The sequence below is a fragment of the Diceros bicornis genome, chromosome 12, assembly GCF_020826845.1.
Source record: "Diceros bicornis minor isolate mBicDic1 chromosome 12, mDicBic1.mat.cur, whole genome shotgun sequence".
Lineage (NCBI taxonomy): Eukaryota > Metazoa > Chordata > Mammalia > Perissodactyla > Rhinocerotidae > Diceros > Diceros bicornis.
The window spans coordinates 58,390,316-58,396,315 of NC_080751.1; the positions used below are offsets into that span (position 1 = coordinate 58,390,316).

Here is a 6,000-nt window from a genome sequence, read left to right on the forward strand (position 1 = left end):
GCCCAGGGCCAGTCTTCCTCAGCAAAAAGAGGAGGATTGGCAGACGTTAGCTCAGGGCTGATCTTCCTCACAAAAAAAAAAAAAAGAGGAAGAAGAAAAGGAAAAGAAAAAAAAAGCTGGTCCCAAATCCTTAACATTGCTTAAAAGGCCCCACATCATCTCTCTGGCCCTAACCAAGCTCCCTTCTGCTTTCTACACTCAATCCAACTGCTTTGACCTTTCAGTTCCCAAAATCTTCCCTAGCCTATGTGGAACCTACTTCCCTTGCCTGGACCTTTCTTCCCTCCTTTGCGAGTCACCTTCACCTAATTCTTACTTACCCATAATATCTCAGCTCAAAGGTTACTGTCCTAGGAAAACCTTAACTGATTTCCCCAGCTGGGATAAAACCTGTCACAACACTCTACCTTCTCCCTGTTTAGCTCCTATCTAGGTTTACTGGCAATTACTTTTGTGATTATTTGCTTAATACCTGTTTCCCCCAAAGATAACGTAAAGTCCTTACAGGTAACATCTATAATGGTCACCATCGTATGGTTAGCACACAGTAGGTACTAAGAAATTTGAATGATAATTAAGTAATTAACATTAAACATTAAGTAATTAAAGGATGCACATAAAGTATTTACCACAGTGCAGGGCTAAGAGTCAGCGCTCAATAGGCAGCAGTTTCTGTTAATACTGTATTCTGCCCTGTATCATTGTTTGCTTTTTTGCTGAGGCAGATTCGCCCTGAGCTAACATCTGTTGCCAATCTTCCTCTATTTTGTATATGTGGTGGGTTCCCACCACAGCACGGCTGACAAGTAGTGTAGCTCCGCGACGGGGATGCGAACCCGGGACACGGAAGTGGAGCGCGCAGAACTTGAACCACCACGCCAGGGGCTGGCCCTCATTATTATCCGTGTGCTTAATCACTCCCTTCATCCTGCACACAATTCTTATTCATTTTTGGTTTGCACCATTGCCTAGCGCTAACTGTAATGTGACACATAAGTGCTTAATATTCACTGAATTTAACTGCCTTTTAAATCAATGCGACTTGAAGTATATTTAGAAAGACACAACATCAACTTTTAAAAGTTTTTCCCATTAAAACCTAAACTATAATTTTAAAACTTATAAGCACTCCAAAAACACACTCATGACTATGAAACACGGAAGCTGATTTTCACATCGTTTATACGATCTGTCATACTTTACAGTTCCACACTGACATCAACACAGACTGTCAGTTTCCTACGTTTATTTTCAATTATCTCAAATTACGTACGAAGGGACCACGGCTGGACGCCACGCTAACGTTTATTACTGCTGACAAGTAACAAACGGCGAGTAAAAAGACAGAGAAAAAAGAAACGAAGCATGAAAACAGTGAACATCAAACCTACAAAATAAAAGTTGAGTTGTGGGAGGCTGGTGATGAAATTAACTAAGAAATGTCCACCCAGAACAAACATGCTCCATATTTCTGTGCCGTGCTTTTGCAGTGTCGCCTTTGGAAACGGGGACATGTTGAGACCACATTAACTCGAAGTTTCTGAGCGCCTCAGAACGAGAAAACCCACCGCTGTGCTTTCACGGAGGTCCCCACGCAGGAAGCGAGCGCGGTCAGCAGGCCGAGGGCTCACCGGGCTGGGCAGGAGTCTCGGCCCGGCCGCCGCCGCACCGCGCCCGTTCAGGTCGCAGACGCCAGGTCCGAAACCCTCCGGCCCCCGGCTTAGCGACACAAAGAAGAGCCCGGCGGCTCCGCCTGACCCTGCGACCCCACCGCCCCGCCCGGGAAACGTCCGCCCACGCCCGGCGGCGAGCCGACGCCCCGGCCCCTCACCCCGCCGAACGCGGCGCGGCCCCAGGAAACTCACCCCCGGGCGCAGCCGCTGGAGGGGGCCGCGCCGCGCTGTCGCCTCGCGGCCTCGTCCTCAAGTCGCTCAGAGGCCGCAGCCGCCCACGCCGCCGCCGCTGAGCTGGAGCCCCTCAGACGGAGACCACCACCCCACGACCCTCTGAAGCTTGGCGGCTGCACCGCTGATCCCCGCAGCCAGCGCCGAGCGCGCGCCAAGGCCGGCTCTGCGCAGCCCCGGGAGCGCGCAGGGGCGGAGGCGCGCGGGGGCGGGGCCGGTCGCCTGAGGCCGCGGCGTCTCCGCACTGATGGCGGCCGCCTCTCGCTTCACTCCGCGCGGAAAATGCGAGGAGCTAGGTCTGGGCTCACCCGGGAACCCAGCGTCTAACTCACCTCTGTGCCTCTTCAGCTCTGATTGAATCCGTGGAGAGATTTCCCTACATTCTGACAATGTTGAACTTTACCTGAGCCCTGTGATTCTGGAAAGCGACGGTTAAAGAAATGTCCCCACACCTTTGTGTTCCTGAAAGGGTTTACAGCAAGGAACCACCCTTCCCCCTGCGATTTAGACGTGACTCACGCTTGCCGCCTTGTTTACCTATGACGGGGTCAGACACAGACCCTCCCAATTCCCATTGTTTTTGCTTCATAAATGATTAGCTGAACTGATGTACTCACTGACCAATCTGGACAAAATACCCTACCTTGACTTGACCAAGCTTTAGTTAAGTTTCTGTCGTTCCTCTAGGCCCCCAGACTTTGACCCACCCTCAGTCTAAGCCAGCATGCAACCCCTCCTTCTCCAGCACACCAGAAAATAGGCTGACCTCGGTGTAAATGAGCTGTGTGATCACTGCCACCTCCACCCGTCCATCCCACTTCCCGACACCCAGTTCTTTCTGGCCTTTGTTCACTCCTCCCTAGAAAAGAAAAGCCCTTTTCTGCCTGACTTTGGACACAGTTGCAGATCTCGTGGTCACAGAGTTCCACTATGGCAATAATCGCCCCCTCACCCCGTACACCCCATTGCAATAGTTCCTTTCCCTCTTCTTGGAATAATCCCTTCCAAAAAAGTCTGTCTTTACCTAAATCCAGGGTTTTTGACAATTGAGCATTCTCCCTATTCTAATTGTCCTCCTCCCTTTTTGCAATAATCCTTTCAAATAATCCACCTCCGTTGCAATAATCCTTTTAAATAAAGTCTCGATTCGCCTAAATCAAGATTTGTTTTTTACTTGACAGTTTTTAGTGCTGGGATTCAAATTGAGATTAGGCCCCACCTACAGACCCCTACCATCCCCACCCAGGTCGAGACACTTTGTTGGTCTTTTGAACTCCTTCTTCTGTTCAGCAATTCTAGGATCCTGTGGTAAATTCAGCTTTCAGACCAGTGCTCCAGAAATCTTGTCTGTTGGAAGCCGTAGTAAGGAGTTACTTTGATTCTTTTGGGCAGAGACTTTTCGTTGGCCTTTGTGTGAGGACTCTTTTTGTCCCAGCATCGTTTAATAAAGAGAAGAGTCTTACCTTGTCAAAAATCAATTGACCATAAATGTATTGGTTTATTTCTGGACTCAAAATTCTATTTATTTATAGATCTATCCTTATGCCAGCACCATAACGTTTGATTACTGTAGTTTTGTACTGGGTTTATTTGTTGTTGTTGTTGTCGTATTTGGTGAGGAAGATCAGCCATGAGCTAACATCCGATGCCAATCCTCCTCTTTCTTTGCTGAGGAAGATTGGCCCTGGGCTAACATCTGTGCCCATCTTCCTCTACTTTATATGGGACGCTGCCACAGTCTGGTGTGATAAGCGGTCTGTTGGTGGAGTCTGGGATCTGAACCTGCGAACCCCGGGCTGACGAAGCAGTGCTAGCACTTAACCGCTGTGCCAGCGGGCTGGCCCCTGTAGTGGGTTTTGAAATCAGCAACTGTGAGTCTTCCAACTTTGTTCTTCTTTTTAAGATTGTTTTGGTTATTCCAGGTGCCTTGCAGTTAGGATCAGCTCTTTCATTTATGTAAAAAAGGCCATTGGGATTTTGATAGGGATTGCATTGAATCCATTTATCAATTTGAGAAGTATTGACAACAATGTTAAATTTTTCAATCCATGCATGTGGATATCTTTCCATTTACTTAGGTCTTTAATTCCTTTTAGCAGTGTTTTGTAGTTTTCAGTGTACAGATCTTGCACCTCATTGGTTAGATTTATTCCTGTTATGCTGTTGTAAAAGGAATTGCTTTCTTAATTTCCTGGTTGGATTTTTCATCATTAATATATAGAAATACCATTGATTTTTGTGTGTTGATCTTGTATCCAGCGTCTTTACTAAATTCATTTATTAGCTCTAATAGTTGTATGTGTGTTTTTAGTAGATTCTGTAGTATTTTCTAGATGTAAGTTCACATCATCTATGAAGAGAGGTCGTTTTACTTCTTCCTTTCTGATTTGGATGCCTTTTATTTTTTCTTGCTGAATTGCTCTGGCTAGAACTTCTAGTATAATGTTGAATAGAAATGGCAAAAGCTGGCTTCCTTGTCTTGTTCCTAATCTTAAGGGGAAAGATTTCAATCTTTCGTCATTGAGTATGATGTTAGTTGCCCTTTGTCATGTTGAAGAAACTCCCATCTATTCTTAGTTTGTTGAGTGTTTTTACCATGAAAAGTTGTTGCATTTTGTCAAATGTTTTTTCTGTGTCATTTGAGATGACCATATGGTCTTTTTCCTTCATTCTGTTAATGTGGTGTATTACATTGATTGATTTTTTTTTTTTAATGCAAATACTGTTTATTGGTTTCCTGTTGATCTTTCAGATGGGGATCTGGGAAGAGGATAACAGTGCATCTGTATTTAACCTTCCATCTTAACCTGTTTAACTATATTCAATGAATTACCTATTTTAATGCCTTTCCGTCTTGCCTATTAAGAAAAACAAGTTGACAACTTGGACTTAGACCTAGGTATATTTATCTAGTGTAATATATAACAGATAAAGCCCATGGCCATTTATCCAAGGCCATTATCCAAGGGCGTTTATCAAACAGTTCTTTCTTTTCCCACAGATTTGTGATGCTACCGCATGTACCAAATCCCCATCCATGCTGAGGACTATTTCTGGGCCGTGTTTTGGATCTGTTTTCTGTTCTGCTGATCCATTTGGTGACATCTGCAATAATAGCACACTACTCCAAATATGTTGGGTTTTTTTTTTCTAATACCATTTTCAAGTGTACAATTCAGTAGCATTAAGTGCATTCACAATGTTATCCAACCGTCGCCATTATCCACTTCCAAGACTTTTTCATCACCCCAAGCAGAAACTTTGTATTCATTTAAACAATCAACTCCCTAATCCATTCCCCTCCTCCTCCAGCCTCTGGTAATCTCTGGTCTACTTTTTGTCTCTATGGAGTTGCCCTATTCTGGGTAACTCACATAAATGAAATCATACAATATTTGTCCTTTTGTGTCTGGCTTATTTCACTTAGCATAGTGTTTTCAAGATTCATCTATGTTGTAGCAAGTATCAGAATTTCATTCTTTTTTATGCTAAATAATATTCCCTTGTATGTATATATCACATTTCGTTTATCCATTCATCTGTTGATGGACATTTGGATTCTTTCCACCTTTTGGTTATTGTGAATAACGCTGCCGTGAACACTGGTGTACAAGTATCTGATTAAGTCTCTGCTTTCAATTCTTTTGGGTATATACCTACATGAAGAATTGCTGGATCATGTGGTATTTCTATGTTTAAATTTTGAGGATCCACCAAACTGTTGTCTACCATTTTACATTCTCATTAGCAATGCACGAGAATTCCAATTTCTTCACATCCTTGACAATACTTGTTCTTTTCATTTTTTTTTCTTTATAATAGCCTCCCTAACGGGTGTGAAGTGATATCTCATTGTGGTTTTGATTTCTCTAGTGACTAGTGATGTTGAGATCTTTTCATTTGCTTATTGACCATTTGTATATCTTCTTTGGAGAAATGTCTAGTCAAGTCCTATGTCCATTTTTAAATAGGGTTGTTTTTTATTGTTGAGTTGTAGGAATTTTTAAAAATATATTCCAGATATTAATCCCTTAGCAGATATATGATTTGCAAATATTTTCTCCTGTGGTTTGTCTTTTCACTCTGTTGATAGTGC

The 6,000-nt window shown here is 43.7% G+C and overlaps 1 protein-coding gene across 2 annotated transcripts in view; it reads right to left on the reverse strand.

Annotated features, from left to right (window-relative positions):
- The window catches only part of UBXN2A (UBX domain protein 2A), a 46,398-nt gene extending 43,844 nt beyond the window's left edge, over positions 1-2,554 (reverse strand). The window contains exon 1 of one of the 2 annotated variants that reach the window (XM_058551715.1): positions 2,237-2,554. The gene's annotated coding sequence lies outside the window, so the exon portion shown is untranslated. Of the gene's footprint in view, positions 1-1,865; positions 2,020-2,236 lie in introns of those variants that run through there. The other variant, XM_058551716.1, reaches the window with a different exon arrangement.
- Positions 2,555-6,000: the final 3,446 nt, after the last annotated feature.